A 12,500-nucleotide genomic window follows, 5' to 3' on the forward strand; every position below is an offset into this window, starting at 1 on the left:
GCCTGTATGTGTTTTTGAATACCTGCATTGATTGCATGGCTGTATATGTCTGCTGTGTAAAATAAATGTGCTTGTGTGAATGTTACCCGTTCGTCGTGTCTTTTCCCCCCATTGGAACGCCATATTGCATCTCGGAATATTAGTTGGGTTTAAAATACCCGTTAAATAGAATCAGATCCGGCGAGGTCGGGCGATAATATCCGCTCGGTTATCACTGCAGAACGGAACGGACCGCTTGAGCGGTTCGTGTCTAAGCCGATCTGCGTCGAGGTACGGTCTCCCGGTTGGCTACCCGCGCAGGTACTTAGGTATATCAATATTCGGCGATTGACCCTATTTTGCGCGGGTAGAAAATTGGCTAGGCCGTGGTGGGGTTGAAGACCCACCCGTGACAGGGTTCCGGTGTTGTTCTGGAAGGTCACGACTGAATTGTCCGTCCGGTGAGCGAGCGGCTACTATTAGTGAAAAGCGGTCGTACGCACGCCGGTGGGCGCGAATTCGTAACGATACATATATATATATATATATATATATATATATATATATATATATATATATATATATATATATATATATTGCATCATTTGCGAAAAATTATTCTGCCGATTGTGTCTATTGATTTTTAAGTGTACATTTTATGTATAACCATCATCGAATTAAATTATAAATGGGCTAATCTCAGTTTTTGCATATTTTGCAGTAAGCATGGTGACTGAAGATCGAAAGGAGTTCCGAAAATACTGTTGCGATCCGTTCAGATGCCATAAAACGAAACAACGAAAAGATCTTCGCAATGTGTCAAATGATATGTTGATGAAATTTTCTTCAAAGGTGAAAAAAGATGACAGACTTTGTACTTCGTGCAGAAAATAAACTCTCAGTTGTCACCAGAGCGTATTGAGGAATCATCTTCAACCAGTTCGAAATTATCATCAGAAGGTACTATTGAAGGCATTGCAGAATCTATTTCGACAGATGAGGACGAGGAGGTTTTTGAGCGAGAAGCAGAAGTTGACCTATTAAACCAGTCGTTATCGATGATAGGCGAAAGCCCATTCGACAAACGAAAGGTGGAAAAGAACCCAGGGTACGTTCCTGAAAAGCAAAGTAAAGTGGAAGATTCTGTGCGAAAGAAATTAGAACTACTTTCTGGACCAAGCACTGTGGAGAAAACACAAAATACAGCATCAAAATGTGATGAAAACTGCATGCCAGAGGTGATCAAAAGCCTGAAAGAAAAATACGTTGTTTCGAGCCGTTCAGAGCAAATACGTATACTGACAATATTTGCTCGGAATATGAGCATCAGAGGGATGATGAGTGAATTCAGTTGCTCCCAAAGAATGGCTGTGCAAGCCAAAAATTTAGAGAAAGAAAATGGTATGCTATCGTCTCCAAATCCCAAACAGGGTAAAATATTGCCTGACGAAGTGAAATCCTCAGTCACCGAATTTTACCGAAGTGATGAAGACAACCGAATAATGCTGGGAAAAAAGGACTGTGTGGCGGTCAGGAATGAACATGGAAAAGACAAAATTCAAAAGCACCTGGTACTAAACAATCTCAAGGAACTGTTTCAGAAATTCAAAGAGAAGAACCCTGGCTTGAAAGTTGGATTCGCGAAGTTTGCCATGCTCCATCCCTCGGAGTGTGTCCTGGCCGGTTCAGGCGGTACACACAGTGTATGTGTATGTACGATACATCAAAATGTGAAACTCATGATGTTTGGTTCCAAAATGCCACAGATAGCCAAACTTCCTAGCCATCATCATGTGATAGCACGCATAGTTTGTAACCCAGCACAACCGGCATGTTATTTCAGAACTTGTGAAAGTTGCCCATCAATTGAAGACTTCAAAACCGAGCTCCTGAGTGCTTATGAACTCGAGGATATTGATGAAATTCAGTTTAAATGGTGGACATCCACCGACAGATCTGAACTGAGCTCCATGATCCTGCCTTTGGAAGAATTCATTAATCAATTCTGTGAACGCATGGTGAAATTAGTGAGACACGACTTCATTGCCAAGGCCTAATCTCAGTTTCTGAAGAATAAGAAACAAAATCGGAAGGAGAATTTGTCATTATTGGAGACTTCTCAGAGAACTATTCGTTTGTCGTACAGGATGCGGCCCAAGGATTCCATTGGAACTGCTCTTAAGCGACACTTCACCCCTAGGTTTACGATTTCAAATCGGACGATGGCAAATTAAACCACGATTCGTTCACGATTATATCAGAATGCAATACTCACAACGTTGTCTCAGTCCACCTCTTCCAGAGAATGCTCATTGAACACTTGAAATCTAAAGAAACTTTACCATTTCTCAGACGGTTGTGCTGGCCAATATAAGAATTGCAAAGCCTTCATAAACCTATGTCGTCACAAATGAGAGTATGGTATTGACGCAGAATGGCATTTTTTTTTCCACAAGTCATGGCAAGGGCCCTTGAGATGGCGTGGGAGGTACAGTCAAATGAGAAGCAACACGTGAGAGCCTGCGTAGACCTTTCGACAGTCAAATTATTTCTCCAAAAGATCTTTTCGCCTTTGCTGAAAATGGTTTGAATGAAATGAAGTTCGGTTACGGGATCCAAGAAGCGTATGATGAGGAAGAACAAAATCTGGAAGAAAGGTTAAAAACGGCCAAAACCATAGCTGGAACTCAAAAACTTCATGCTTTCATCCCTATTTCTGAAACTGCTCTTCAAGTACCCGAATTCAGCCTTAGCGAGGAACACCGCATCGAGTCAGCTATTTCAAAATCTACACCAACTTTAAACGGGAAACTCTCAGGTTATGTCACAGTGCACTATGATGGAAAATGGTGGCTTGCCTGCATTATGGAAGCCTTTCAGGACACTCATGAAGTGAAAGTAAATTTTCTTCATCCAAACAGGCCCGCAAATAGTTTCTTTTTTCCTGACATTGAAGATCACTGCATTTTAGACATTTCTGATATACTTCTTTCCGTAGAACCAAAACTGCTACAGGTAGAACCTACACAATCAGTAAAAAAGAAACACAGCTGTCAAATAAAACATTGGTTGGCAAAAAATCGTGACTATAATATGCTTGAAAGAACTCTTACTCATACTAGTATCGCTTCCAGTTCCTGCATGTGCATGTGGAAAATTTATGTACAAAATACTGATATAGTGTATTGGAAATCTTGTGTTCAAATATTGTGCTATGTATTGTGGCGTATTGTGTGTCCAGCACCAGAGTCCACGAACAATAAAACCATCATCACACTTGAACCCATTGAGATCCCATTTTCATTTATGCTGAGGTATTGGAGTATATGAAGGGGTATTCTCACACGAAAAAAAAATCGGGACCATCGGTTTGGCTGGGGAACGGGGGCCCAAGGTCAAAGAGCGCCCCAAACTATAACTTTTTGAATTACTGTTTCGGAGTGATTTTACTTTATGCGATACGAAAGATCTCACTTTTATGAGCATTTTGATATAAAGATCAGCCAAATCAGACCACTACAACCTGTGATATGGCCTCTGGAAGATTGTGGGGCAGCCGGGGGCACACAAATTTGGGGGGGGGGGCTAAAATGGGCCCCGATGGACCCACAGGTCTAAAAGTTGGTATTTTGAGTTTTTTCACCCAAGTGAATAAATGACCAACATATGGGGAGAAAATGAGGTATTAGTGTCGGGAGGGTGTGTACACTCGACATGGAATGCCCCTGATGTAGTTATGTTCATTTTTGCTTTGGGTTGGAACACTCATTTAAAACCAGAGTATAATTTTGATAGCATTTATGGTGGATTGTGATGGGGTGTTTTCACATTTGTGTATTATCGGCTTTACCCCAAGGGCCGCACTTTTGGCCACCAGGGGCGGCTCATGGGCCGTGCAATGAAGAGAACATTCGATAGTTTGAACACTGCAGGAAAGTTAAGTTTCCTTATTAATTCAATGAATACAGTTGCACAGGAAAGACCAAGAAGAATAGTCAAATCTCAAAATTCCAAATATTCAGCAACAGTAAAATGGACAGGACTGTGGGGGTTTAACATTTGCCTGTACACTCAAATACCCCTCAGATCCAAAAGCCTTCTTGATACTACAGTACATTGAGAAACTCTCAAATCCTATCTTCAAACAAAGCAAAACATCCCTCATACATCTTCAGATCATGGCCTATCGTGTGTTCAAGTACTCTTGTTTTTTTTGTTTTTTTTATCTGTGTGTGCCACTGCTACAAATTACAAACAACAATGGCCCTCATGGTCTGTGAGGAACTCCATTACTTGTAACTCCCCTTTCTGATGTACTCTGATTAATCACCACCCTTTACTTCCTTTCCCCACACCAGTTCCTGCTCCATTTAGCCGTTGTATTGACGACTCTGCCATGTCCAACCCTAACTACCAGCCTCTTGCATAGAAATTTATGAAATGCTCTCTCTGACGATGCTACACCCACTGGTCTTGCTTCCTCTACCCAAATTGGCATTTGCCTCAAAACATTACAATGTCTGTAATCTATAATACAGGGTCTGCAAAGTCATGATTGTCCTGAAGTTGTAAATTATGTTGTTGTAGAATTGTAAAAAAAAAAAAAGTTGTAAATTGTGTTGAATGCAATGCACTGTTTGTTTTTCTGTTGCAGGTTAATGATAAGGATTGAATTTATCATGAATAAATGGACACTTCAACAAAGGACACTGATTGTGGAGCTGAACTTCAGAAATGGTTGTAGTGTAGTGTGTGCACAGCGTGAGTTCTGAAGAGCACGTGCTATGAGAATAGCAACAACAGACAAAGCCATGGGGAGATGGGTGACAGCAGATGCAAAAAGATGAGGTCATCCGAGGAAAGTGAGAACAGCAGCAAACATTGCGACTGTCGAGGAAGACATCATGCGCTTTTCAGGAAGACGTCGTGCTAAATTCCAGAAAAGCTAAAAAAAAGGAAGGAAGGTTTGTGTGTGCGTAGATCATCGGCACACCTGGCCAAACTGCAAACGCCACCTTGCGACGCTGGTTATCCCCGCACAGAGGGTAGGATCTCCCATGAATCCTTCTTTGTTTTTGTCCCATATATTGGTATTCCCATCAGCGAGGTGATGGGTCTTATATGCTCGTATTTTTAAAACAAGATTTGCCCTCAGCAAATCCTGACCGGCTGTATCAATTTTTAATATATTTTTTAAATGGCTCCTCATCTGCTCCAACACTTTCCCCGTGGTGTGGAAAGGTCACCGGCTCTCTGACGTTTCCCTTTAGCTTCTATACAAGGATAGTATATACAAGAATGCTATACAGAGGCATGAGCAGGGGTTCACCGGGAAGGACAAAAAACATGCACATACGTTTACAGCTAGTTATGCCATCATATTTTGTTTAGCAATTAAGTTAAACCGTACTCACGGGGACAGATGTGCAGTGAAAATGTGAGTTAGATTAAATTCACGTTCTTTCCTTCCATCACACCCTCAACTCGAACAATTTCCCACTAAACAAATACACACACACACATCAATAAATCTGCACATCCTTCCTTTAGCGAATAAATTTCAAGAATCTCATGCAATTAGTTTGAGTCAGGGAGGGGATGCTGAAGCAACTTGCCAGATGCTCCTGACAGGTGAATGCTAATCTCTGAAGCAGCTCCCCTTTTTCCTGGAAAGACTGCCTGCAGAGGCCGCTCTACCAATCACGCACCGTTGCGAGGTCAGAAGACATGACTCTATCAATGACCATCGAGGAGGGCCTTGATCACCCCCGCAAATCCTGCATCTTTTCTCTCATTGTGCCTCTTTCACCCTTTACATGAACGTTTCCCTGACACTTTTTCATATTCCGAATTTCCTGACTTCCTTGTCATGACATTCTTCCCACCTTTCTGACCCTTTTAATTTCCTTCTCCCATACACTGACACACACCTGTCGCAATGCTACAACAGAGCCACCACCTCATCGCATGAGATTAAGCCAGCCAAGCAGTCCATTGCATTCGGCCAAAAGAACATCCACCGACCCCCACATGAATGGTGCGCTGACGGAGGAAGAGGAAGCAGTCCAGGAGGGAGTGTGTGGTATGCGAACCCGAACCGGAGCTTCAACCGGGGTTGTGAAAGGTGCATCGGGCACATAAAACATCCCCACAATACTTATTTCTCAACCCCCCCCCCTCTTCCCACACTCTCTTTCCTTTCTTCAGGTGTCTGGACCCATTTAACGTAAAGGTGCTACATAATTTTTGTAAGGCATCCGTGGGTGGGTTTAGACTTAAGAGCGTCGAGGATGCGTGAGAATGTATATGTGCTGTGCAATTATGAATAATGTTTGCCTTGCCTCTCCTGAATTCTCCCACCATTTCACACATTTGAATTGCCCAACTGCAATTTATTCCACCAATTTCCAACTTTCAGCACATGGACACAGAATTGTGAGGGAGTGGTTTTCAAAAATGGATTGATTAATTAATTGCATAATTAAAAGTAGAAGGGCACTCGGTCGAGCGTATACCTCCACCACACAATGCCTGATCCATGAGAACATATGGGGCCCAATACATTTTTGAAATATCATGCTATACAATACTATATCGTTTTTGGCCCTATCTCTCGATGGTGAAGAATCACTTTAGAAATTAAATAATTCTCTTATCCAGATCCGGATACATATCTTCACCAAAATTAAATCAATTCTTTCTTGTCACACACCCAACTTGTCCACCAAGTTTCATCCGGATATGTCCACAACTTTTTGAGACATCATGAGATATATATATATATATCGGTTTTGGCCCCATCTCTCAATGGTGAAGAATCACTTTAAAAATTCTAGTCGCTGGATCCGGACCGGATCTTCACCAAAATTTAATTAGTTCGTCCTTGTCACACACCGAATGTGTCGAAAATTTTTCATCCGGATCCGTCCACAACTTTCTGAGATATAATGTACACAAACAGACAAACAAACAGACAAGCCAGGAGGCGGCCATGGGTCGCCGAGCATCCGATGACCTTTGACCCCTGATGCGAGTTAATCTAGTACTAAGTACTTACGAAATTGCAATCGAATCGGTTAACCCGTGTATGAGCAAGGGGGCTTTGAATGGTCATTTTGCCCGAACAATGCACTCATTGACCTTTGACCCCTGACTACGCAGAGATAGGTCAATATGTCCTGAAGCAAAGTTGTAGTACTCATTGAGTACTCTGTACTTTTGAACTTTCATTCGTATCGGTTAACCCGTGTAGGAGCAAGGGGGATTTGAATGGTCATTTTACCCCAAAAATGCACTCATTGACCTTTGACCCCTGACCTAGCCGAGATAGGTCAATATGTCCTGAAGCAAAGTTGTAGTACTCATTGAGTACTATGTACCTATGAACTTTCATTTGTATCGGTTAACCCGTGTATGGGCAAAGGTGCCTTGAATGTTAATTTGGCCCGAAAAATGCACTTATTGACCTTTGACCCCCGACCTACTCGAGATAGGTCATTATGCAAATGAGCAAAGCTGTAGTACTCATTACGGTCTATAAGCAGGTAAAGATTCATTTGATTCAACAGTCTTGGAGCTAGTGTACTTTGAATTTTCAGCAGGAACGCTCAATGGCCCTCGGACACCCAAGTTGAGAGGGTTACCATTTGGAAACTATAAGACATAGAAAAAAATGGATGTCATATAGCGGATAGAGAATCACCTGAAGATTATGCATACCAAATCTCATCGAGTTCCATCTACTGATAACTACTCGGTTTCTGTTTGAATGAAAAGTACTGAAAATGCAGTTTGATATCGGAAATCCCCAAAGTTCGAGGAGGTGCTGTGGGTGAACAAAGATATAAATCGAAAATCCGGATCGATTGTTTGTGCACAATGCATTCCAGATGATTAGTGTGAATTTTCATGACCATAACCCTAGGAGTAGCAGCATTTGGCACGAAGGCACCTCCAGCTCTCGCATATTATCGATTTTTGCCCTTTGACCCCTCACCTAAGCAATATCGGTCATTATGTCCTGAGGCAAAGTTGTCATACTCATTGCGTGCTATCAACCTGCAAAGTTTCATTCGGATCGATGCACTCACCTGGTCACTAGGGGGCCTTCAATTTTCGCCAATTTTCGGGAATACCCCATTTGTAGGGGGCACTGCGGGTAAACTATTCCATACATCACAAAAACCGGAATATATTTGGTAGAGCATCACCTGTAGATGATGCATGCCAAATTTCATAAGCCCACGTGGGATAATGGCTTTCGGAATTGATTTCGCGTGAACGGTACCGATTTTGAAGGTTTTTCGGCTGTTGCTAAAGGCCCAGCCACACCTTGACGTTTTAGCCAGCGATGGCAACGTATTAAAATGTATGTAAAACGCTGGCTTACGTTGAACTTTTGATGTTTTTTTTTAAAGACTTGGACGTATTCATAGCGACTTGGTCTTATGTATAACGCATTGGTAACGGACACAGAACGTTTCGTTGTGTTATAGATAACTTATACCAACGAATGCTGAACCTGTTGTCGGCCTACACAACCTATGCCCAACGATAGTCTAACTTCGGCATAGCGCGTTGCACGCATCGCCGACGATGTCGTGACGTAGCCTATTAAAAGGCTGACGCACAACGATTCGAATCATAACTGCCGTAGAAATGGAAGTGTCAACATCGCAGTCACACCTTGGCGATCTTGCCAGCGTATGCCGACCTAAGAAAAATGTGTCTAAAACGTTGGGGCACGTCAAATACGGTATGAGTAAGTTTGGTATACGTGAGTAGAACGCTAAAGTACGCTATCATACGTCAAGAAATTTTAAACATGTTCAAAATTTTACGACGTACTTGGCGTATGACACACGTTCCGCATGCGATGGGGATAAGTTGTACACACGATATGTGGACGCTTACACACGTCCACAAAGGCTACTTATAAGCTACTCACAAGTCGAAACACGTCGCGGTAATGTCTTTTCTACGTGAAACTTATTTCTAACTAATGTTTGACGTGTTTTGAACCAATTCTTTACGTAGTCCCAACACACATTGACGTATGTAGACGTATTCCAATGACGTCTTCCGGTCGACAAAAAAAATAAATGAACGTGTTTCTAATTTACAACTGCCATATAAAGACGTGTTCCCAGCGATTTTGGGAATTGGTATATAAAAATGGTGTTCATAAAAGGGGAACCCAACAGTGTTTTCGAGTCCTTTTTGAGTCGATGTCCATGTCAGCAGTAACAGTATCAGTATCAGTATTAGTAGTAGTTTGTTCATGTTGGCAGTAGTAGGTGAGTGTGAGGGGGAGGGTGTGGGTTATGATGGATCCTCCTTGCATCCGCATGTCCAGGGGTAGGAGACATCTTTTCACCATTGTTCGAAGTTCTTCGCGGCTAATTTTTTATGGGGCTTTTCCAACAATGAGCTATGGCTTGTTTTTACGATTTAGGTCTATTCATAACGGGTTGGACAAATAAACAATGAACTAATAATGTGCATAGAGCGCTTCGATAACTTATAGATACGGTATACCAACGAATAATTATCGTGTAGCCGGCGTTCACAAACTATGCCCAACGATAGCCTAACTTATCCATATCGTGCGGCAGTTTATCTTTGCCAGTGACGTGGGGTTTGCTATTCATAGGCTGCCACTCAACGATTTAAATGGCTGCATCTCCACTATTGAAAGTAGACGCTTGCGCTCAACAATTGGATTTTTTTTTTACACTCGACTTTTAAACGGTACCACTCAACTATTTTCATTGTTTACAATGAACGATTTAAATTGCTGTCACTCGCCTTTGTTTTTTGACGCTGGGGTTTGGAAATTTGAAGTGTTTCTTCTGAACGTGTTAAAATGCTCAAACTCGACTATTTTAAATAGACGCTGCCGATGGACAATTGGAATCATTGCCAAGCTAGACATCGAAGTGTGAACATCCTCGTCATGCCGAAGAAAAGTTTGAAGAATGCTGCAAATAAGTGTCCTGGCCGTGGACGCTGATGCAAGGACGATCCATTATACCGACGTCTTTCAGCCTATGAGTAACTTAAAAGTAACGTCTGTCGATGTGTGGCAACGATCGCGTAACGTGCCAACAACACTTTAATCATAGGTTAGAAATAAGTTTCGGGTACGCTAAACATTACCTCGGCGTGTCTCAACTTATGATTAACTTACAAGTAGCATGTGTTGACGTCTGTCAACGATCGCAGACCGTGCATACAACTTGTGGCCAGCGTAGCGGAACGTGCGAGTCATACGTCGGCATACGTCGTGAAATTTCAAGCATGCAAAAATTTGAGGACAACCGAAAAGTACAACGTTTAAAGCCAGCGTACAACGACGTATGGCAGTGTTTTGCAGCGTGCTCTCAATGTTATCAAAACTTACCCATAACGTATTCAACGTGTGCCAGCGTTTTAGAAAAAAAATTCAAAAATCGGCATATGTTGGCTAAAACGTCAAGGTGTGACTGGGCCTTAAGGAACCAAAGCGTCCCTAGCAACCATCACAATTTCCAAAGCACTAGGTCATAAGATGTACCTACGAACCGAGTTTGGTCAAAATCTGCCCACGTTTACTACCAATTATGCTGATGACAAACGAACAAACATCCAAACAAACAGACAGAATTACTGACAATAAGGGTCACCTATTTCGGTGACCCAACAGGCAAAGACAGACAGAAAGGGGTGAAAACAAAACATCCACCTTCGGTGGAGGAGCTAATAGATAAAGAAAAATCGTAAAATAATTAAGTTTTTAATCAATTGGTTAAGAGCACACCAAAACCACCACTGTTTCATCCGAATCTAACTTTTTGAAAGTCAAATTATTAATCGAAAAATAATAATTAATTGATCAATTGATTAATAAATAAATCAAAAATACCCTTTTAACCAAATCACTTGGTCACTGTCATGTCCAAATATCAGCTTCCAAGCTCAAAATGTGCCCGAGATATTGCCGAGATGAGAAAGAAAATTAAGAAGTCATTAATATATCGAAAATAATTAATTAATCAATCAATCAATTAATGAAGCAAAAAATTTTTAAAAAACCGTTTTTGCCAAAGCACATCTTCACTTTTGTCCCCAAATTTCAGTTTCCTATCTCAAAGGATTCTGAGATATTGCCTGGACAAACAAGAAAACAAAGAAGACAAGCCGGTAGGCGGACATGGGTAGTCGATCAAGTCGAATTTAGTCGTTTTTCAGCCGTTACTAGCCAACAAAAGCGTCCATAGCAACGGTTCTTTCTCACACATAACTAGGACATACCATGAACCTACCATACCAGTTTCATGTATATCTGACTCATAGTCTCTGAGATATAACGAACTTTGTTTTTTTTATTGTTTTTGACCAGGGTTCATTCAAACTCTATCTTCTCTGACAGTTTTCAGAGGATCCGGCTGGAAATTTTTGACAATATGGCTGAATGTAGTGCCCACAGTCTCTCATGGCCCGATTTTTGATTTTCGAAAAAATTAATTTTTGAGATTTTTTTTCAAAATTTCAAAGGTCTGTTGCTAGGCAACGGATGGATCCATAGCAACGGTTCTCATTTGCACACAACTAGGTCATGGTATGAACCTACCAACCAAGTTTCATCGAAATCGCCATTGTATTAACGGAGCACTGGACAAAACAGATATACATACAGACAGACAGACATATCGACGGAAATTACTGATAATAAGGGTCGATAGATTGACTACCCAAAAGACGTCATCAAGACCATAAAACAAATTTGACCTCAACAATAATTGGTGGTTGAATTATATGACCAAATATGCAACTCCTCTTCAAATTTCAAGCCAATCGGATGAAAACTGACAATTTTAGAAACTTGGCCGATGTGGACCTTAAAAATAATTGGCTGGTTGAATTCAGTAACCTCATTTGAAAATCTTCTTCAAATTTCAAGTGAATCGGATGAAAATTGAGGATTTTAGAATTCTCACCGAAGTTATTAGCCTTTGGCCGATGTTAACCTTTTGACCTCAAAAACGATAGGCATCTTCCTTATGACAAACTCTCCCATGTGGTGAAGTTTTGTGAAGATCGGTTTAAAATTGTGACCTGAAGGCGACAAACAGACAGACAGACAGACGGACAGAATAACAAAATCGACTGACCAATTATACTTGAAAAATCTTCGATTTTGCAAGTAGCAAGAAAAAGATGTCGTGCAGAGCACGATACTTGCAAAACCCACCTCCCTCTCCAAAGGTTGCCATGGATACATGAAATTGTCCATTCTATTAAGATTAAAATCGAAAATCTTTATCAAAGCTCAGGTCAATGGGATGAAAATATATTATTTGTGAGATTGAAATTGATGATTTTAGAAGTTTGACCTCGAGTTGACCTTTGACCTTTTATTCTCAAAAATTGTTTGTATGGGAGCATGCACCAGAGAAGCGCGCCACTGCGTCCACTTTCCACAGGTACTCCAGGGGCCTCCGTCTAGCCATCCCCCAGGCAGATGCCTGGCCCATCTCCAA

The 12,500-nt window shown here is 41.4% G+C and overlaps 1 protein-coding gene across 1 annotated transcript in view; it reads right to left on the minus strand.

Annotated features, from left to right (window-relative positions):
- Nucleotides 1-12,500, minus strand: part of LOC147009350 (uncharacterized) — a 31,374-nt gene that overhangs the window by 18,109 nt on the left and 765 nt on the right. The window lies entirely within an intron of this gene.

The sequence above is a fragment of the Eptatretus burgeri genome, chromosome 17 (genome assembly GCF_056783735.1).
Source record: "Eptatretus burgeri isolate ZD-2024b chromosome 17, Ebu_testis_v1, whole genome shotgun sequence".
Classification (NCBI taxonomy): Eukaryota; Metazoa; Chordata; class Myxini; order Myxiniformes; family Myxinidae; genus Eptatretus; species Eptatretus burgeri.